General features: G+C 46.9%; 1 protein-coding gene and 1 pseudogene across 2 annotated transcripts in view; both read right to left on the reverse strand.

Moving 5' to 3' along the window:
- cacna1c (calcium channel, voltage-dependent, L type, alpha 1C subunit) overlaps positions 1-23,007 on the reverse strand; it is a gene marked incomplete at both ends in the record, with an annotated part of 493,392 nt that overhangs the window by 359,890 nt on the left and 110,495 nt on the right. The window lies entirely within an intron of this gene.
- LOC310797676 (coiled-coil domain-containing protein 124 pseudogene) lies at positions 21,232-21,885 on the reverse strand (annotated as a pseudogene). The gene has a single exon. The product of its transcript is annotated as a coiled-coil domain-containing protein 124 pseudogene (transcript).

Below are 23,007 nucleotides of genomic sequence, written 5' to 3' on the forward strand. Positions count from 1 at the left end.
GCACTGACACAGTGACTCTATGGGGGCATAGTCATCCGATGAGAGGGCTATGTAGAGTTGGGTGTCATCTGCATAGCTATGATAAGCTATTTTGTTTTTTTGCATAATTAGGCCCAGAGAGAGCATATAAAGGTTAAACAGGACAGGACCTAAAATTGATCCTTGGGGTACCCCACATGTCATTTTGGTTTGGTCAGATGTGTAGTTGCCAATGGAGACAAAGTAGTTCCTGTCTTGCAGATAAGATCTGAACCACTCTAGGACCGTGCCGGAAAGCCCGACCCAGTTTTCCAGTCTGTCCAATAGAATTTCGTGGTCAACCGTATCAAAGGCAGCGCTGAGGTCTAGTAACACTAAGATTGAGATTTTACCTGAATCAGTGTTCATTCGGATGTCATTTATAACTCTGATAAGCGCAGTTTCGGTGCTATGATGGGGTCGGAAGCCTGATTGGAAAGGATCTAGGAGGTCATTGGAGGATAGAAAGGTATTGAGTTGTTGGTAGACAGTTTTTTCGAGTATTTTGCTAATAAAGGGAAGATTTGATATTGGTCTGTAATTGCTGATTATAGAGGGGTCGAGGCTACGCTTCTTTAGCAAGGGCTTAACAACTGCAGTTTTTAGAGATTTTGGGAAAATGCCTGTAAGAAGAGAGGTATTAATTATCTTCAGTATGTCGGTCGCCAGGCAACTGTAGACATTTTTTAGAAAGCTTGTTGGCAGGGTGTCTAGGCAACACGATGAGGATTTAGGCAGTACGAGGCAGTCAGTACGAGGCAGTACTGATTGAGGCAGTACGTAGCGCGTGGGAGGATCACGCAACAGGCTGACCAGAGGACCAGAGGAGGCACTAGTGCAGCGACCAGGACACATACCCTTAATCCGGCTTCCCACCCGCAGACACGGCCAATTGTATCTGTATGGACGCCCGACCAAGCTGGAGGTAGTCTCTCCCCAGACTCAAATATTACGTTGAATCGCTGCGCTCCGCATACTACATAAATTAGTCTGTGCCACATCACAGCCACTGCTGGTTTTGAAGGCGGGTTGAAATTGAATGAGTGACAGGTCATAGCACCGAAGAGAGAGCGGTTCGAAAAATGGGCTGCGCCTCCCATGTCGTCTGACCGCAAAGTCATTACTGATTGGGGAGGACTGAATCCATCACTGTCATATCACTGGCCAAGTGAACGATTCCCTCCCATAACCAGCCGGCTGAGAGAAAGTGTCCCAGACCCAGAGAGAGTATCAGCATATCAGTGTATCAGCGTAAGAAGAACTCTCATGTGTCTGGCGTTGAGACTAAGCTGGAGGTAACACTGGGGCTTGAACCTGTGACCCTCATGTTGGTAGGCAGGGACTTTACCACTACACTACCCAGGTGCCACTTTATTCACTAGAGAGAGACCAGCCAAAGCCTATAGGACAAAAACATTATCATTTTGGAATCAATCGTCAAGCCAATTGGGGTGAATATACAGGGGCGGCTGTAGCTCAGGAGGTAGAGCGGGTCATCCACTAATCGCTTTGGATAAAAGAGGTCGGTGGTTCGATTCTTGGCTCCTCCAGTCTGCATGTCGAAGTGTCCTTGGGCAAGATATTGAACCCCAAATTGCTCCTGATGGTGTGCCAGCACCCTGCGTGGCAGCTGGCCGCCATCGGTGTGTGAATGGGTGAATGTACCTACTGATTGTAAAAGCGCTTTGGATAAAAGCGCTATATAAATGCAGGCCATAAATGCAGGCCATGAATATGCATACACCTTACTTACACATCAATAGCTTTTGACAGTTTGTCCCGTCATCTTGCTACACGTTCACCTTGATCAAATGACCTCACCCCGGGACAAGGGTAGAAAAAGGTTTTGTGCTATACATGGCACATAATTTAGTTATCCCTGAAGCTGTGAAAGCGTTTCCCAAGAGCAGAGGTGACTCCAAACTATAAGGACAAAAGTACTATGTGCTGTTTGCCTTGACAGAGGTCTGCAATCTCAGTGCACTTATAGTTTCTGATGTCCATTTGGTTGAACGTTTGCAGGTGCACACACATCCTGTCTTTTTTTTTTAATGACCCAATGTTTTGATACATGTGATCAATATCACAAATCCTAACCAAGTACAGTAGACATTATGCCAAATAAATCCCATATGCAATTCCTTGTAGAATATGCATGATTGTGGATTATAAAGTGTCTAATAGACCAGTGGTTCTCAAAGTGGGGTCTGGGGACCCCCAGGGGTCCTTGAGGGGGTTGCAGGGGGTCTTCAGCAAGAGGGGAATTATTTATTTTCACTATGATTCCATCCATAGTAACGCAATGACTATGACTATTTTGGTCAACTTTCTGTAATAAAACATCTAAAAGCCTTGACATGAAACCGTTTGAGGACCACTGTAATAGATGAATAGATTTTTGCAGATTTACAGTGTGAGATTTAGCGGGTGTTGGGTTTATAACCCCCACACCCCCCACTCCTTATCAGGACATGCGGGGTCTGGCCCACAGAAGAAGAATTCAAACGCCCCTTTGATGAGAGTTTGGCTGTGGAGAGAAAAGACAGGTGTGGGTGTGGGTGTGTGTGCGCGTGTGTGTGTGTGTGTGTGTGTGCGCGTGTGTGTGTGTGTGTGCGCGTGTGTGTGTGTGTGTGCATGTGTGTGTGGCTATAAATACATCAGAAAGGACTGAAGTAGAGCACAGAGCACACATGTGTGGGGCCACACACAACCCACCCGCATTTACCCCCATACAAACAGTCATACAAGAGGAAGGAACAAATTAACCAAACGACATATGACAATGAGAGGGCTTGTGACAGAAGGGGAAGGGAGAGGACATATGTTGAGTGGGTGGACAAGCAGGGAAAGCAGGGGGTACAACTGGCACACACACACACACACACACACACACACGAGTCCCTCTATACCATCTGCATTGCTCACTACCTTGCCAGTTGACCCGGCCAATCAAATCCACTAACCTCTCTCCCTGTGTGTCTCCCTATCACTTTCTGTCCCTCTCCCTGTCTCCCTCTCATCCCTCTTGTATGTATGTATGTAAATGTGCTATATAAATAAAGTTGACTTGACTTGACTTGACTCTTTTTGTCTCACCATCTCTCCTTGTCTGTCTTGCTGTCTATTTTGTTGACACAGCTTACCCGGTGTCGTGACTCGTGGGTCTGGGTAGCAGCTTACCCAGTGTCGTGACTCGTGGGTCTGGGTAGCAGCTTACCCAGTGTCATGACTCGTGGCTCTGGGTAGCAGCTTACCCAGTGTCATGACTCGTGGGTCTGGGTAGCAGCTTACCCAGTTTATTGACTCGTGGATCTGGGTAGCAGCTTACCCAGTGTCATGACTCGTGGCTCTGGGTAGCAGCTTACCCAGTGTCGTGACTCATGGGTCTGGGTAGCAGCTTACCCAGTGTCGTGACTCATGGGTCTGGGTAGCAGCTTACCCAGTGTCGTGACTCGTGGGTCTGGGTAGCAGCTTACCCAGTGTCGTGACTCGTGGCTCTGGGTAGCAGCTTACCCAGTGTCGTGACTCATGGGTCTAGGTAGCAGCTTACCCAGTGTCGTGACTCGTGGCTCTGGGTAGCAGCTTACCCAGTGTCGTGACTCATGGGTCTGGGTAGCAGCTTACCCAGTGTCGTGACTCATGGGTCTGGGTAGCAGCTTACCCAGTGTCGTGACTCGTAGGTCTGGGTAGCAGCTTACCCATTGTCCTGACTCGTGGGTCTGGGTAGCAGCTTACCCAGTTTATTGACTCGTGGATCTGGGTAGCAGCTTACCCAGTGTCGTGACTCGTGGCTCTGGGTAGCAGCTTACCCAGTGTCGTGACTCATGGGTCTGGGTAGCAGCTTACCCAGTGTCGTGACTGGTAGGTCTGGGTAACAGCTTACCCATTTTCGTGACTCGTGGGTCTGGGTAGCAGCTTACCCAGTGTCGTGACTCGTAGGTCTGGGTAGCAGCTTACCCAGTGTCATGACTCATGGGTCTGGGTAGCAGCTTACCCAGTGTCATGACTCGTGGGTCTGGGTAGCAGCTTACCCAGTGTCGTGACTCATAGGTCTGGGTAGCAGCTTACCCATTGTCATGACTCGTGGGTCTGGGTAGCAGCTTACCCAGTTTATTGACTTGTGGATCTGGGTAGCAGCTTACCCAGTGTCATGACTCGTGGGTCTGGGTAGCAGCTTGCCCAGTGTCATGACTCGTGGGTCTGGGTAGCAGCTTACCCAGTGTCACGACTCGTGGGTCTGGGTAGCAGCTTACCCAGTGTCGTGACTCATAGGTCTGGGTAGCAGCTTACCCATTGTCGTGACTCGTGGGTCTGGGTAGCAGCTTACCCAGTTTATTGACTTGTGGATCTGGGTAGCAGCTTACCCAGTGTCGTGACTCATGGGTCTGGGTAGCAGCTTACCCAGTTTATTGACTCATGGGTCTGGGTAGCAGCTTACCCAGTGTCATGACTCGTGGGTCTGGGTAGCAGCTTACCCAGTGTCATGACTCGTGGGTCTGGGTAGCAGCTTGCCCAGTGTCATGACTCGTGGGTCTGGGTAGCAGATTGCCCAGTGTCATGACGCGTGGGTCTGGGTAGCAGCTTGCCCAGTGTCATGACTCGTGGCTCTGGGTAGCAGCTTACCCAGTGTCGTGACTCGTGGGTCTGGGTAGCAGCTTACCCAGTGTCGTGACTCGTGGGTCTGGGTAGCAGCTTACCCAGTGTCGTGACTCATGGGCTTGGGTAGCAGCTTACCCAGCTTACCCAGTGTCGTGACTCGTAGGTCTGGGTAGCAGCTTACCCAGTGTCATGACTCGTAGGTCTGGGTAGCAGCTTACCCAGTGTCGTGACTCGTAGGTCTGGGTAGCAGCTTACCCAGTGTCGTGACTCGTAGGTCTGGGTAGCAGCTTACCCAGTGTCGTGACTCGTGGCTCTGGGTAGCAGCTTACCCAGTGTCGTGACTCATGGGTCTGGGTAGCAGCTTACCCAGTGTCGTGACTCGTGGCTCTGGGTAGCAGCTTACCCAGTGTCGTGACTCATGGGTCTGGGTAGCAGCTTACCCAGTGTCGTGACTCGTGGCTCTGGGTAGCAGCTTACCCAGTGTCGTGACTCATGGGTCTGGGTAGCAGCTTACCCAGTGTCGTGACTCGTGGCTCTGGGTAGCAGCTTACCCAGTGACATGACTTGTGGGTCTGGGTAGCAGCTTACCCAGTGTCATGACTCGTGGGTCTGGGTAGCAGCTTACCCAGTGTCGTGACTTGTAGGTCTGGGTAGCAGCTTACCCAGTGTCGTGACTCGTGGGTCTGGGTAGCAGCTTACCCAGTGTCATGACTCGTGGGTCTGGGTAGCAGCTTACCCAGTGTCGTGACTCGTGGGTCTGGGTAGCAGCTTACCCAGTGTCGTGACTCGTGGGTCTGGGTAGCAGCTTACCCATTGTCGTGACTCGTAGGGCTGGGTAGCAGCTTACCCAGTGTCGTGACTCGTGGGTCTGGGTAGCAGCTTACCCAGTGTCGTGACTTGTAGGTCTGGGTAGCAGCTTACCCAGTGTCGTGACTCGTGGGTCTGGGTAGCAGCTTACCCAGTGTCGTGACTCGTGGGTCTGGGGTAGCAGCTTACCCAGTGTCGTGACTCGTGGGTCTGGGTAGTGTAGAGGTAAAAGCTCTCGCCTACCACCGCGATGACCGGGTTCAATTTCGACAGCGGTACTTCCAGTTTAGTCAGACGTTCCTACAGACACAATTGGCCGTGTCTACAGGTGGGAAGCTGGTGGGGTATGAGTCCTGGTCACTGCACTGGTGCCTCCTATGGTCGGTTGGCGCGCATGTCCACTACATCCTGCAGGTGAAATGCCTCGCTGTCAGGTGAAAAGAAACGGCTGGCACATGTAACGGAGGAAGCGTGTGCATGTGCTGATCGGCAGAGGGGGTGGAGCAATGACAGGGACAGCAGGGTAATTGCCCAAGTACAATTGGGGGGAAAATGGGAGGAGAAAAAAAAAGCTTACCCAGTGTCTCCCTCTTTCTGACTCTGACTCAAAAACAAAACATGAGGACCATTTTGTGTGCATGTGGTGTGTGCACAAGTCTATCCATCTGTGCTTGCATGCATGCATGCCTGTGTGTGTGTGTGTGTGTGTGTGTGTGTGTGCGTGCGTGCGTGACGTGTGTGTGTGTGTGTGTGTGTGTGTGTGTGTGTGTGTGCGTGCGTGCGTGCGTGCGTGACGTGTGTGTGTGTGTGTGTGTGTGTGTGTGTGCGTGTGTCTCCTCAGTGTGCAGGGACCTCTGAGGGCTACCGTGAGCTAATGAGCTCCATTTAAATCCAGCCCCTCTGATCCTTTCTCTCGCCCAGTTTCTCTGCCCCTGGGGCTGTTTCTTGCTCTGGCCTGGAAACTGTGGTGCGGCGGCGGCCATTTTGGCTCATTAGGAACAAGCTGCTAAACCAACACGCATGTCTCACCGAATCAGTATCAGACTAATGGATCGCTGGTGTACTGGCGTGTGTTCAAGCGTGTGTGTGTGTTCAAGCGTGCAACTAAATATGTGTGCCTAGTGTGTGTCGTGAGTATTTGTGATTATGTGTGCAAGTACATTTGTCATTTCTGTGTGTATATTATGCAAATATGTGTGTGTCTGTGTGTGTGTGTGCATGAAACATCACTATGTATGAGTCATCCTCCAGCACTCCAGTAACGCGTCAGCATCATCCGTCTCTCTCGTCGCACATCTAGCTCTCCCTCTCTCTGTTTTTCTGATTCATTCACACTCACTCAGTAGGTGAAGGTAGTTACATGCTTGTTGGCAACCTTGCTAGAGCTGCATTACACACATATGCAGGGCTATACACACATGCGAAGACAGAGATACACAGACAAAAAACACCAAAGTGCCACATGGAGATGGAATTTCCAACATCCTTTTTGGAAAAGTAAATGGACTTCATTACCTGAAGTCCATTATTTGTCTATGAAAGTGGTTTGTCAGTGTTTTAAAAAGTACCGTAATTTGTTTTAATGTTGTGCCATTATTCATTTTTAAATACAGTGTCATCCTTTTCAAATAGTGGATAATTTTAGAACGGGAATTTTGAATTCAACCAGAATCTCTCCCGAGAATCAGATATTACATGAATCGCTGCACTCCACATACTGTACTACATAATAGAGTCTATGCCACTTCGCAACCCCAGCTGCTGTGTTGAGGGCGGGTCTAGGAGTATGATATTTATTTATCACTGGGAATAGCTGTCTCAAGTTTCCTTTTATTTATTACTGGGAACTTTTAATCATTCTCCCTTTATTTTTATTACTGGGAAATGTATAGGTGTTTGAAGGCTGATCCTCATGTATTCTGTTTGCTCTGTATGTATTTATTATGATTGACTGACACCTGGGGCCTGTACTACGAATGTTGTATAAGAAGATCCAGGATATGTCCCTTGATCTGGTTTGTCTAAACCAGATCAGCTCGATTGTAGTTAACTTGTACTACGAACCTCGTTTGCCACTTGTTAAGTTGAACCAGGTTTTTCTAATCAAGTTGAGAGCGCGTGCACATGAAAATGCCCGTGCACATGAGCTCGTGCCCGCAAAAGAGGCGTGGTTTTTAACAACTAGCCAATCACAATGCAATATGGACCGCTTCAGCTCAGAACCGTAGCTTTTACAGCGCCAGACACGCCTATTTCCTCATTCATTCAAAGCCATCTACTACTATTTCGTCAGAATCAAAATCCGCATTGGATATTATTAGTCTGTTCCCGAATGACTGTCTAAAGTGACCACTTTTATTCACATCAGTCATTTATTTGAAGAGCGGTTTCTGCCTCCACGTATCCTACAGCAGCTCAATTCACCCTCTCAATAAACTGCGAGTGGAAGTAATGTGTAATGTCTCAGTCCAAAATCCGTATGTATAGACCATTTAGGCTCAACGAATAATAATGATGTCATGATGTGTTTAGTCGCACTGATTGAATAATTCCTATAGGCTATCAATAAAAAAAAAGATAATAAAATTAAAAAAGGATTCTGAACTGAATCGACACGGTACGTGCGGGCATAGATTTCATTTATAAAAAATAGCCTATTTTGTGGTCACATATATTGTCAGCAGAGTCGCATATCTCCATATTTCATATAATGATGTTGGAAATATGAAGTTCAATCACATCATACAGGCCAAAAGCAACACAGTTGCAGCTGCAAAATGCAGGAGTAGCCTAGATATGAATCATCTTAATATGGGATCGCCTGTGTGCAGATGATCCCATATTAAATTGCTTAGATGTAGTAGGCTATTCCAGCATGTAGGCTATGACCATTTCAATTCCAACCCAACGTCAGTCTCAGCTCCGTTGCGCACACGGCACCGTGCGCTTTGGAGACGTTTATGTAACCTTTTTATGCCGGTTTAGTGATATTTCTCCACTCACTATTCAGCTGCAATCGATCAGCAGGGTCAAACAACGTATCTAGGCTACTTGAGAGCACAAAAATGAATATATAAAAACATATTCCAAAGTGGTAAGTAGGGCTTAATTAAAATAGCCAACAAGCAAGGCTTTAGTCCTTGATTAATTCAACATTACAATTCGTGCTCCTTCCTAGATGGGAAACTCGTCCAGAAAGGGGTTGGCCATTTTGCCAAACTGCTGATTCGATTGGTTTGTGGGCGGTGTATTTAAGGTCTAATCTTATCCTTGCAACTTAACCTGCTGCGGACCAGGTTAAGTGTGAAGCATAAGTTACTATGGAAATATGTCGGTAAGAAGTTAACTTGCTTTGTAGTACGGCTAAACCAGGTTTAAACCCAAACTTATCAGGATCAACCTAAATCTTGCTTTGTAGTACAGGCCTCTGCAGTGTCTATTAGGCACGTTGTCAGCCTGATTGCTTGACCGTGATTGGCTGCTGCGACACCCCCTTGTGCCTATATATAACTGTTGTCTGCATTCAGAAATCACTTTTGCCAGATGAAGGTCTTGTGACCGAAATGTCGCTAATAAAAGTCTGAACTGAAGTCAGTGTGCGGGATTTTCCTCTCTCAATTTTCTAAAAGTCAACAAATTCAGTTTGGGTGGACACGCCTGATCATCGAAGTCATTACTGATTGGTGCCCCCAGGATTTCAGGGGAACCAAACACTGGCCAGGATTTTGACAGCAGTTTGTAGCTAGAAGTGTCCCAGACCCAGAGAGAGATCTGCAGCATGCAGTAACGTAGTGTATCAGACCCAGAGAGAGATCTGCAGCATGCAGTAACATAGTGTATCAGACCCAGAGAGAGATCTGCAGCATGCAGTAACGTAGTGTATCAGACCCAGAGAGAGATCTGCAGCATGCAGTAACATAGTGTATCAGACCCAGAGAGAGATCTGCAGCATGCAGTAACGTAGTGTATCAGACCCAGAGAGAGATCGGCACTGCAGCATGCAGTAATGTAGTGTATCAGACCCAGAGAGAGATCTGCAGCAGGCAGTAACGTAGTGTATCAGACCAAAAGAGAGATCTGCAGCAGGCAGTAATGTAGTGTATCAGACCAAAAGATAGATCTGCAGCATGCAGTAACGTAGTGTATCAGAACTCTCATGGGTCTGGTGTTGAGACTACCAGAAAGCAGACCACAACATCCACTACAGACTACACCCACCCGAAGCCCTAAATTCTAAAAACAAAAACAACACAAAGCAGTATAACCAGTAAAAGATTAGTCACTATATGTTTTGAAAGAAACTATTGACCACATAACCACATAACCACACAAACACACACACATACGCAGGCACGCGCACATCCGCGCACATACGTGTGCACGCACGCACACGCGTGCACGCACGCACACGCACACATACACACACACACACACACACACACACACACACACACACACACAGAGCAGAGAGTCCATGCTTTTTTCTCAGCAGTGCTTGTGTGTGTGTGTGTGTGTGTGTGTGTGTGTGTGTGTGTGTGTGTGTGTGTGTGCGTGCGTAGCGTCACACACGCGCAGGGTGACCAAAATACCCCCACCTGAAAGTTCTGGGGCAAAATTTCCCCACAAGAATAGAAAACCACACCATGTCACTGTGCGTGTGTGTGTGCGTGTGTGTGTGTGTGTAGCTAAGTGGTTGGGAGGTCCGCTGTTTCAATAAACAACAAGTGACTTCTCATTTACCGCTCATGTGCAAGCCTTGACTGTAAACACACACACACACACACACACACACACACACACACACACACACACACACACACACACACACACACACACACACACACACACACACACACACACACAGAACAATCATACCTCCCGACTGCCAGTATTTCTGAGTCATGAAGCTATTAGATAGCTGGCCACGAGACAGACTTCTTTCTAACCTCTCTCTCTTACATTCCTCCCCCCATAACCAAAGGCTCTCACTCTAAACATTTAGGCTGGAGTGCCATCAGCTCAGCCATCTCACACACGCAAGCTTCACTTTGTGTGTGTATGAAGTGTAAACTACTACCCTCTCTTACCAAGCTTCACTTTGTGTGTGTATGAAGTGTACACTATACCCTCTCTTACCAAGCTTCACTTTGTGTGTGTATAAAGTGTAAACTACTACCCTCTCTTACCAAGCTTCACTTTGTGTGTGTATGAAGTGTAAACTACTACTCTCTCTTTTCAAGCTTCACTTTGTGTGTATGAAGTGTAAACTACTACCCTCTCTTACCAAGCTTCACTTTGTGTGTATGAAGTGTAAACTACCCTCTCTTACCAAGCTTCACTTTGTGTGTATGAAGTGTATACTACTAATCTCTCTTTTCAAGCTTCACTATGTGTGTGTATGAAGTGTATACTACTGCGCTCTCTTTTCAAGCTTCACTATGTGTGTGTATGAAGCATACACTACTACCCTCTCTTATCAAGCTTCACTTTTAAGTGTACACTACTACCCTCTCTTTTCAAGCTTCACTTTGTGTGTGTATACAAGAAGTGTACACTACTACCCTCTCTTATCAAGCTTCCTCTCTTTTCAAGCTTCACTTTGTGTGTGTATACAAGAAGTGTACACTACTACCCTCTCTTATCAAGCTTCCTCTCTTTTGAAACTTCACTTTGTGTGTGTATGAAGTGGACACTACTACCTCTCTTTTCAAGCTTCACTTTGTGTATGGAAGTGTCTCTCTTTCTGTCTTTCACCAGTTCGCCCTGGGTTACAGTATTTCACCAGTTTGCCCTTGGTTACAGTAATAATGAGAAAATTGATATAACACACACTGAAGCATTTCACAGAGGCATTTCTCGACTGAACTGGTAATGGAAGGACCATACAGCCTTTCCACTGGAATTTGATGCTTCCATTCGGAAAATTCTGGAATGGGAATACTGGGAGGCCATGTGGCATTCGGAGCTGGACGTTCTCCCAGACAGAGGAAGGGGGGGGGGGGGGGGGGTTGGGAAAACCACCAACATACTGCGGATAACAAGCATTGGGTTATAGGAGAAGAGAAGAGCTGCATTAGAAGGAAATATTTCAGTAGAACAAAAGCTATTATTACGATAGAAATAAGTTGAACAGAACTGAACTAAAGAGAACAGAGCGTAATAATTCACAACAGCAAAGAAAAGAAGACAACATATAGACCCCTTATACGCCTACGTCACAATGACAACAAGCAGTGTCAGATGCGCAAGACGGAGGCAGAAAGACAGACTCCGCGCAGCCCTGTCAAGTAGTTTTCCAATGGCTGGAAAACTATTCGAGCTAGATATGTCTTCGTGTTGTGCAGTGCGATGCCAGAATCGGAAAGCTATTGTAGCAGAGTATTCAGGTCCGCCTATTCACACTTGGTTAATAAAATAATAAACGATAGAGCCAGGCTGTAACGTTATAGCTTCTCCCCACATATCCTGTTCTACGCAACTCGAGGGAACATACGCAGCCTCGCACACAAGCAATAGAACACAACACAACACTGAACAGTCTGTTACACTATCAACAAAGCAAGGACTAAAGTTTTACCGAATCCCGTCAACTCATAGCCTACTGCTTTTAATGCTAACCGTAGGTGTCTTTGTTTGGTTGCAAGCCGAAAGAGGAAATCGTTAAAAATGCCCGACTTTGCAGTGCTCGCTCATTTCATATCAGGTATCTGTAGTAGGCTGCTAGTAACATCCACATCGCTCGGTTAGGTAACAACCAAGTAACGTTAAATAATGTCATTATTGAGTTGAACTGATTGGAACGAGGACATCATTAAAAATGCCCGACTTTGTAGTGCTCTTCATAATCAGGTAAGCTGCCTGAAACTGTAGGCTGCTCAACATCACTCGGTTAGTTAACGACCAAGTAACGTTACATAATGTCATTATTGAGTTGTGTGCATTATCAACATAACAATATATCTTTGCAAGTTACAGAATAATTATCTATGCTATCCCCAGTTATAAAGGAATGCACGATATGTATTGCCACTAGGCTTGGCCAATTGACAGCGCCAGTGCGTATGGGTCTGTAAGACATATCCCATTAACCAACGGTAATTTCGATGCATAACATTGCTTATCACTAGGCGATAAGCTGTGGTAGTAAGCCGAGAACTGCATTTTAAAACTAAAATATAACTGTGTGTTGCAGATGGGCACAGAGCAGTCCTGACAGCGGGGCTTTTCCACAGTTCTCACTGTCTGTCAATGCTGGGCTGACGGCTTTTTGCCTACACGATGCGCGCGCAGCTCAATGTTGACAAGCTGTATAAGGGGTCTATAGCTACAGTGTAGCCATATCCATCAATCAGGCCAGGATGAGCAGCTCTTTCTTTTAGAGCACAATGGCCTTTCTACTCCACTTTCTCCTCCATTCAAGGAATACTGGAGAACATTGGGAGCTGTTTGACCTCAGTGTGTGCAGCATTTACAGTATCTGCTCGGCCTCGTGCTCAGGCTTTAGTACATTTGATATGTTCAGAAGAAAGTATAAGCTTACTCAGCCTCACCTCAAAAGCATTACAAAGCACTATAAATACAGAACACACAGAGGCACCAGTCATCTTTTTCTTCTGTGGTATTTTATGGCAGCATTACCTTACATGCTAAAAGGTTGAAGTGACATCACTGATGACATCCCTCACTGATGATATCACTTCATAGAATTGATGTTTGAGCACCAGTCCTTATAGCTAGGGCTGGGCAATATAGCGATTTATATTGAGATTGTGATATGAGACTAGATTTTGGATATCGTAATATCATGATATGGCATAATTGTTGTGTTAAAGGCTGCATTACAGTAACGTGATGTAATTTTCTGAACTTACCAGACTGTTCTAGCTGTTCTATTTTTGCCTTTACCCACTTATATCCACATTACTGATGATTATTTTATTAAAAATCTCATTGTGTAAATGTTTTGTGAAAGCAATAGTCAGGGAAGGAAACAGTAGTCGGGTTTCCATCCACCTGTTTTTATGCGAAATTTGCGCAAAAGAAACTGAGTGGAAACGCTGTAAAATTTGGAAAAACCTCAAAATATCGCAAAAAGGTTTTCACGCTTGATGGAGGTGGAAAAGTCGGGTCTATCGATAAAGAAAAAAAAGGAACCACGCAGTTTGCCTTGATCACTGCAAAACATGACATGTCGGCATAACTACACTACACACTTGTAAGGTAAATAATGGTAAATAAGCAACAAAATGTGTAGACTGCTTGCCATGGTGTTTAAACAGAAGAAGACTGGGATATTAACTTCAAACGTTAGATGTGTTTAATAGAGCTGTCGTTGCCAAGACGGCACATATCGGGTCTAGCAGCTGATCAGCAGACGCAGGCAGCCTCAAACACGAGGTGACGACAGCTCTATAATTCGCATAGTAGCAGGGGATGAAAACGCGCATTATTTCGCATTTTCTTTGCCGACTTTCTGAAAATTCGATTAAGATTTGCGATACGTTTGGATGGAAACCCAATTACAGTCTTTGCATTTTATTTTGATCAGTCTTGTTTTAACACATTCACTGCCAGCCGTTTTTTCAATACTGTAGGTAGCTTCTGCCAAGTTTTTTTTTTGAGGATTCTGGCTCATCTTTCAAGAGCCGAGGATTCTTTTCTGCTAAGATTTTGTGAACACAAATTATCTCAAAAGAACTAATAGAATGTGTGCTTTCTCTGTCTAAAAGAGTTAGTTTGTAGAGTTAGTAGTTATGTAGGCATTAGCAGTAGAATACAGCATGGTTTCAGCGTCTGAAAATTTAAGCTGAGATAAATGGCTTTTTGTGAAATTCGATAGAACAGTCACTTTAACCATTTATTTTTGCCGTAAGACGTCAGACATCTAAACAATAGTTTTGAACAGTAATTTCCTCCATAGCAGCAGGAAACCCCCCTCTCCTTCAAACTCCTCCCTCTGTGTGTGTTCTCCTCCCTCCGTGGCTGCAGCGGTACAAGCGAGGCTCTGCCTGTCTGTGCTGCCTGGCTGCTGGCGGCTGCTCTTTGGGCGAGTCTGCATGGGGCTCGTTCGTTTCAGTTGTGAGCTCAGCTGGAATGAAGCTGCGTGCGATTGTGGGCTTTCTGCCGGTGTTTCAAAGTGTGTTGCACCCATAATCTATTATGCAAATTTGCAATCCCCCACCGCCAGCTCCCAGCGCGATAATGCGCGAAAGCGAAAGCGTTTTCGCCAATCCATTTTACAGTATGAGAATGGTTTCCTCGCGCGTTCCCCTGCAGTTTTGGCTCGGCTTTTTCTAGTCTGGAGAGCACTGTCGCCACTTAGTGGGTCGGTGGAATGGGTTGTACATGTTCGGTGGCTCCCATATTTATATAGGAGATGTAAAAGGGTTAGATCAACGTCCCACCGTCAAATTTCTTTTTTTTTTTTTTTGACGAGTTGACTCGGCAGTCAACCGTTGGTTTCTGCTTGACGAGTTGACTCGCCAATGGCAGTGAACGTGTTAATAAAAGTGATATCTTACATGTGGCTTTGACTTATAACTGAACATTTAGCCCACTTCGTACAAAATATCAAGATATGTATCGCCAGATGATACAGATGATTTTTGGTCCATATCGCTCAGCCCTAGACTAGTACTGTTCAGTAACTTGCAAAATAGTCTTTAACCAACATGAAAAAGAATTGTGATAAGATTACAAGGATCAGGATCATGCCTAGAAAAAAACTTGATATATTTTTGCCATATTCTCGCCAGCCTCTGCAGGGAAGGATTTATGACATCACTGTTGATGTCACAATGTCTATGATATCATCAGTGTCTGAATCACTGATGATATCACTTATAGAATTGCTGATGTCACCAGTGATGTTACTCGAGCACTCAATGATGATGTCATCACTCCGTGTCTGTGTGTGTGTGTGTGTGTGTGTGTGTGTGTGTGCGTGCGTGCGTGTGTGTCTGTTTTAGGAGTTAATTGGAAAGGCAGAGATATGTGAAAAGGTTGATAAGGGAAGGAGAAGAGGGTGGGATAGAGAGGTGGTGTGTGTGTGTGTGTGTGTGTGTGTGTGTGTGTGTGGGGGGGGGGGGTGTTCACCATAATTATGTAACAATGTAATAGAGACACACAGGGCACTAAACCTACTGTGACCTCTGGCCTCTCCAATGTCACCCTCTCCTCAGATCGATAATAATCTATTGATCATGAAAACTGACTGAGGAACACCCCCCACACTAGCACACACACGGGAATGATGGGTACATTATACATATCATACTATATTCAGTCAGAAGCCAACACCGCAAGGAAGTTAAAACTGTTGTTTTTTAAGACGTGGCCACTAGGGGCTGAGGCGACTATAAGAGGGTCTGTCTGTCTATCTAGCCCAGTATCACACCAAAGCACGTAGTGCCGCATACTGTAGGTACCGTGACACTATCACATTCTGCTTCATTCAAGCGTGAGTGTCACGCAGCTTCGGGAACAGTGTTGGGTCCTCTCACCCTCCGCCACCTCTCCCCTGACTGGATCCTGGACTTTCTGACAGACCGCCGCCAGGTGGTGAGAGTGGGCAACCTCACCTCCTCCCCACTGACCATCAGCATAGGAGCGCCCCAGGGATGCGTCTCCAGCCCCTTCTGGTACGACCTCTACACCCACGACTGCGTGGCGACTCAAATCTCTAACACCATCGTGAAGTTTGCAGACGACCCAGCAGTCGTGGGGCTGATCTCCAGGGGTGACGAGACGGCCTACAGAGAGGAGGTGAAGGCCCTAGAACAGTGGTGCCAGGACAACCACCTCTCTGAACGTCTCCAAGACCAAGGAGATCATTGTAGACTACAGGAGAGGGGGGGCGCACACCCCCCAATCACCATCAACGGCACAGTGGTGGAAAGGGTGGACAGCTTCAAGTACCTGGGAGTCAACATCCACCAGGACCTGACATGGGCCGGTCACACCGCCACTGTTGTCAAAAAGTCCCAACAGCGACTACACGGACTCAGGCGCCTAAAGAAATTTGGGCTAAGGCCAGAAATCCTTAGGGACTTCTACAGAGGCACCATTGAAAGCCTGCTGACTGGCTGCTTCACCACCTGGTATGGGAACTGTACCACCATGGACCGCAGGGCGCTACGAAGAGTGAGACGCGCGGCCCAGCACGTAACAGGATGTGAGCTGCCAGAACTGCAGGAACTATATAACCAGCGGTGCCTCAGGAGGTCCCTGAAGACACAAACCATCCCCACAACAGCCTGTTCTCCCTGTTACCCTCAGGGAGGAGATACAGGGTCCCAAAAGCAGGCACAAATCGCTTGAGGGACAGTTTCTTCCCGCAGATTGAGTGCCAGCCACTTTTGGAGAACGGACGCTCCCAGTGCCAGAGTTTCAGAGCTTTTTTCGGTGATTTCTCGAGGCCCACAGAATATTGTGTGATATTACTATGTAAACACTGAACACGCAAAAAGAACGATGAGACTCTCTTCTATCATCAGCAAAAACAGGTTTATTGATATAATTTTCCGTTCTTTAGTTATCAGCCGGAGAAGATAGCTTGATTTAACCAAAAACAGCCGTTTTTTTCTAGAAGCTGAGATAATGACCCTTTTGTGAAATTAAACATTTCAAACACATCACTGACTCTGAAGCTAATTTTCTGATGTAGTCACACCTCAAAAATTATTTCCTTCAATAAAACAGTGAAGGCCAGGGAATTTTGTTTGGCAGAATAATATTTTTTAGCTGCAACCAGCAGCGCTGGCCCCTGCGTGCGCTGCTGGTTGCAGCTTCTTGCTGGTCTTGATTTGCTGCTGGTGGGCATCGGATATTCTGGCTTGCGTTTGCCAATCCTGTCCTGCTGTCTGGGTCAGTGTTGTGTGCTGCTCTGCGTGCCCCCCCCCTCCCACCCCTCAACTGCACACTCCTCCTCCGTATGGGAGTGTCTCTGGTGGCTCTCTGCTGAGTTTGCTGTGCACAGTGAAGGGTGCGCGACATCCAGCTTTTTTACAGCGTTCCGCGTGTGTTTGTCACCGGCTCCCATGCCTCCAGTTGAGAATAATAACAACTCCACGGCTGATCATGCGGATGGGCTGTCACAGCGGACACGGAGGAGCTCAATTGTGGGAGCAGATTGGCTGCTGCAGGCACATCTAACGTTATGCTTCATGCATATCGATGCATACGGATGCGATGCGATTTCCATTTCCCCAACGACTTCTTCTCTGTTTTTCTCTGCCTTTTTGTAATCTGGAGAGCACTGTCGCCACCTAAGGGTTCTGTAGCGAAGCTTGTGTGCTCGCTGGGGGCAAAGCTTTGGGGCTTGCCTCGTGAAGTGTGCTGGATCGTGGATGAAGGCTCACGGGCTGTGATCGATCAGAATCACGGAGATGGAGATAGGGCCGACATGTCGGTCCTGGGACGCGGTTGAAATACCACTGGGATGACTGGGTGTAAGGCAATCAGGCACCAGGGCCTGGCCGGTTGGAAGACGGCCAGGATTCAGTTCGGGTCCGGATTTAGTTGTGCTAATGGTTGACATTATTAGGGTTGAGGGAATCTCTGGAATCAAGCTGGAATCTCTCGGGTGAGGCCGGAATCTCTTGGATGAGGTGAATCAAGCATAGCGTCACAGGACACCTGGCTTATATGCCCGCGTTTTGGTGTATGACATCACGTCATTGGTGATGTCACAACGTTCTAGGGAGCTATGACATCATCGGTGTTATGTCTGACATTGCCGATGACCTCACAGGTGAACTCTATGCTATTACATCATTGGTGTCATTGTTGATGATGTCATCATCATTACGTCGTGGCGCGCCGGCTGGTGGGCATCGACTGCCCCAAGAACAGGCCTGACGGAGGGCCATTATGGGCCCTTTTCTACAGGTTCTGTAAAATAGGTTATAGACCTCCAATAGCTACAATATTTGTACAGGAGATGCAGAAGGCTTTGATCGACGTCCCACCGTCAAAACACGCATTGGACGTCGAAAGACGTCCTTGGCACTCTACGTCACTATTTTATTGGACGTCGAAAGACGTCCTTGGCACTCAATGAGTTATATAGTGTAGTAGCTGCAGTGGTGTAGCCCCGGCAGAACGCGTGGGAACGGCGTTCCCATACTTCTCCAAGCAGTGTTTTGTGTGTGTCAACGTGTGTGTGTATGTGGAGCCAATAAAACGAGTGAATCTGGACAAAGTTGTCATTCGTCTATATTTAAGGTGGGCTGAATGATTCACATGGCATCAACTCGTGAGTCGTGGCTTGAAGGAAGAAGGAAACGTTCCACCTTAAATTTAAGGTGGGCTGAATGATTCACATGGTATCAACTCTGGCTTGAAGGAAGAGGGAAACACTCCACCGGTCCACCTTAACTAGCTAGTAGTGGCATTTTAAGCATCAAAATGTTTTTTTTCTCCCAGTACCTGACGAGATAACAAGTAAAGATGAAAAGGCAGCCAAACATCCTTTCATTTTTCGGACCAGTTGCGAAAAAGGTACGTTTACAATCATTTAGAAACAATGTTAAAAGCTGTTTTGGCACCAGGCAGGCACACGCCCCCTGAGCCAAATCAGCTACACACGGAAGCACACCGGTCCGGTTTCTCAGTTTCTGCACATGCGCAAGCGGTGTACATTTTACTATGGAGTGCACGTTACATTACCGAGATTTATTTTCAATTAACGCTAATCAAAAGTTAGCGTTAATCACCAGATTGCAATTTGCAACGCCAGAATTCACCACAAAATGGTAAGTTACTTGCTAAAAATGCCAGCCGCCGTGCCAAATGATCAATTATGCAGCCTTGTGTAACTTGCGTGATGCTTGAGACTTGTTTAGCTTAGCTGTTTGTGATAACTGACTCTGTCATGGGCTACTTCTGCAGTGTCTAGAGGACACAATAAATTATGTGTGTGTGTCAGTGTAGTGTGTGTGCGTGCGGGGGGACCTGTGCGTGTGCTGGGGGAGGGGGGTGTTCCGCAAATAGGTGCGTTCCCTCACTTCTCAAGATAGCACTACACCTCTGAGTAGCTGTACTGTACCGCACTGTAGATGCTACCATTATGTATGTCTAATTTACACAAATAGTGTAGTAGCTGTACTGTACCGCACTGTAGATGCTACCATTATGTATGTCTAATTTAATTGTATGTTTAATTAGGTATATGCTATTTGCACCTGTACGTCAAATACATCGAATTTAAAATGTTTAAGTACGTCCAAAGTAGGCACATGACATGTGCACCTATGTGCAGTGAATATGCCACTGTCTCTGACTTGTCTTATCACTCTACTGCCTTATTGCTTGTTGTGTCTCTTGTTGTTTTTGCACTCAGATGCCCTGTTATATTTGTACTATGTTGTAAACGGAGTTCACAGCACAAGAATTTCACAAGTGATACTTGTACTACGGAGTGACAATAAAAATCTTGAATCTTGAATCTTGAAGTTACCATAGAAATGTAATTGTTACGTATTACTGATTACTCCTTTAAAAAGTAATAAAATTACTTTACTTATTACTTGGTATCAAAAGTAATTAGGTATGTTACTCATTACATTACTTTTGCTACCCCCATCCATAAAGTGAGGTACAACCTGTTTAGCCAGCTCCTTTTAGAACTGCACTCACTTAGAGCTCAATAGTCACATGACATCTTTGAAGTGAGTTCCCATTCATTTTCTCCATAGCCATTTTGAAAAATCCATATATAACAAGTTTTAAGGCTGGAACCAAGCCAACCCGTGACCTACTGAACCATGAGTGACCATAAAACATTTCAATTGGAGCAAAAGTAAAAAAAAAAAATACATGGGGGGAGGGGGGTAATTTTCTAGCCTTAAAACTCTTTTTTTGAAATGTCTATAGAGAAAATGAATGGGAAACTCACTTGCGGGGCAAAAGATGTCACGTGACTTGAGCTCTATTGGAACAATAATTAACCTTACAGGAGGAGTCAACAGTCAGCCTAGGACAAAAAACGAACCACGTTCTAGCAATGCAGTGTCACGTGTAGCCCTATCTCAACACTTCCTTTTATCCTTTTGCCAGTGATGGAGAAAGTAATGCAGTAACTTGAAGTTATTTGTATTAGTGACTAATATAATTACTGTTTTGGAAATTTGAATCCCTTACTTTACATTACTGTGAAAGCAATACAATTACTGACTTTACTTTACTGCTGAATACTGGTCGGGAATGAGAACCGTGTTGCCTCGATCACGATTGAGTCAGCTCCCCAGTCAGCCAGCTACCGTCGCAGCCCCACCGACCCACGATTCGCGGTCCACCGGGGCATTGAAATGGGATTGAAAAGGCCGCAGCAGGCCTTCCCCAGGGGAAGTCCGTTCTGCAGGCCTTCCCCAGGGGAAGTCCGTTCTGCAGGCCTTCCCCAGGGGAAGTCCGTTCTGCAGGCCTTCCCCAGGGGAAGTCCGTTCTGCAGGCCGTCCCCAGGGGAAGTCCGTTCCACAGGCTGGCTTTCCCCAGGGGAAGTCCATTCCGCAGGCCTTCCACAGGGGAAGTCCGTTCCGCAGGCCAGTCTTACCCAGGGCCCCTGGTCTGGCCTTCCCCAGTGGAGGTCCATTCCGCAGGCCTTCCCTGGCGGCCCCGGTCCTCCTGGCCCTGGTGATCTTAGCGTTCACCTCGGTTTCTAAACTCGACCCATATTAAACCCTAACCTAAACAAGTACCTTTCCTTGCCTAACCCTAAGCTTTTGGCTGTGTGACGCGTTCAGGCTTGAATGAAGCAGAACGTGTCAGTGTCAGGGTACCTAGGCACATTTATGGTTGGAGGGAGTCCGTTCACTTTGCATCATAGTTGTTGGCAAGGCGCTGGTTCAGGGGGTTCTCTGGGGACTTCATCCACTCTTTCTTCAGCAGCTGCTTGCGCTGTGACAGCCTCATGTTGGGGTTCTCCATTTTAATGCGAGCCATGTTGGCCTCCTCGTAGGCAGTGAACGCCGCTCTCAGCGTGCGGCCCGGGATGTAGCGGTCCAGTTCCCCGGGTCCCCTGCTCAGCACAGAGATGGCATCTTCTATTGTTCTGGCCTCCACACTTCCTTCGTCTGGGATAATCCTGTTTACGTTCTCCTCCAGCGGAGTCTCCAGGTGGCTCTTTGCCTTCTCTTTGAGTGGTTGCTGCTTGGTCTCTTTGATCTGAGCATGGGTGACTTTCTCCCCAGCCTTTTCAGCCGCCTCCTTGTCGGATCGGCCCTTCAGCCCGGTGTTCTCCTCGTCCAGGAGCCGCTGGTTTTCCTTCTTCCTCTCCAGAGCCTCCATCCGCTTCTTCTCTTTGTCATCCTTCCTCTGCTCTTTCTTCACTAGATGTTTGTCATTCTCCTGCCACAGAGCCTCCTCCTCCTGCTTCTTGTGGGCGTCTGCCACCGCCTTGGCCTCGGCCTTGCGGGCTTTAGCTATGGCCGACCTTGAGTTCTCACCCTGTAACTTCTTCGGCATCTGTAAGGCTGAGATGCTGGATGAATGCGGGATGCTGGCAGGAGGTGAGTGATGACTGCACAAGTGTGATTTAAGCTGTGGTGATGGGGGCTTTATATACCAGGAGAAGGGCATTTATGATGTCATTTATGATGTCATTTATGACGTCATTCATGATGTCATTTATGATGTCATTTATGATGTCATAACTGACGTCAACTGACGTCTTTTAGTGACGTCATTTGGGCTGAGGGGTATGATAGCATGGGGTGTCTACCTATGCCTTTTGGTCTTCCATGATTGAAATTCAGTCTAATGCCTCCCACACACTAGAGGATAAAAGGCCCGATTTAATGCCCGATTCCCCTCGGGGGGGCGTGGCCCGATTCGAGGCTAGTCTCAACCGATTTTTTGTCAAAATAATTGTCAAGTGTCTGGTGTCAATAAATTATTGATTGAATCGGAGCCGGCCCGATCTCGAATCGGGCATATCAAACATGTTTGATATTTACGATGGCTGTCTCCCGACGGAACCCGCAATAGCCAATGAGAGCGAGCAGACCGGGACGCGTCGACGGTCATACCCGGATGTTAATGCAGCGCTACGAGTTGTGGCAACAGCAGTGCCATGTAGCTCCTCTCTCCGCAGCATCCTCACAGCTTAAAACAGGGTGGACAGCGGCCGATGGCTCTGCAAACATGTGCCGAGCGGAGCGGTTTGTTTGCTTCAAGGGAGTGGATATGCTGTAATATGAGCTCTCAGACAGGACGTTGTTTTATCTCATTTTGCGAGGGTGTCCGCGCTGCTTGAAGTGGACCCGCCGCTCGGTGCATGTTTGGAGAGCCATCTGCTGTTGTCTGTGTGAAGAAATTGCGGTTTTGTGGGATATAAACAGCCTACAGTCTAGTTGCTGGAATCGCTGTGAGTCGGTACTTCAAACGGCTGGTGTGTGGTCTCGCAGTCTGGCCGAATCGTCTAGTGTGTGCCTTCAGGCGATTTTAATGTTAAAATCTGATGAAATTGTCCTTATGTCTGTGGTCTCATGTTTTTAAAATCGGTTAAGATTTGAAAATCCTGTAGTGTGTAGGCAGCATACACTTCAATCATGAGAGACTTGTAAGACATTTTAACAATCTTTATTG

The sequence above is a fragment of the Poromitra crassiceps genome (genome assembly GCF_964638095.1).
Source record: "Poromitra crassiceps genome assembly, chromosome: 2".
Taxonomy (NCBI): domain Eukaryota; kingdom Metazoa; phylum Chordata; class Actinopteri; order Beryciformes; family Melamphaidae; genus Poromitra; species Poromitra crassiceps.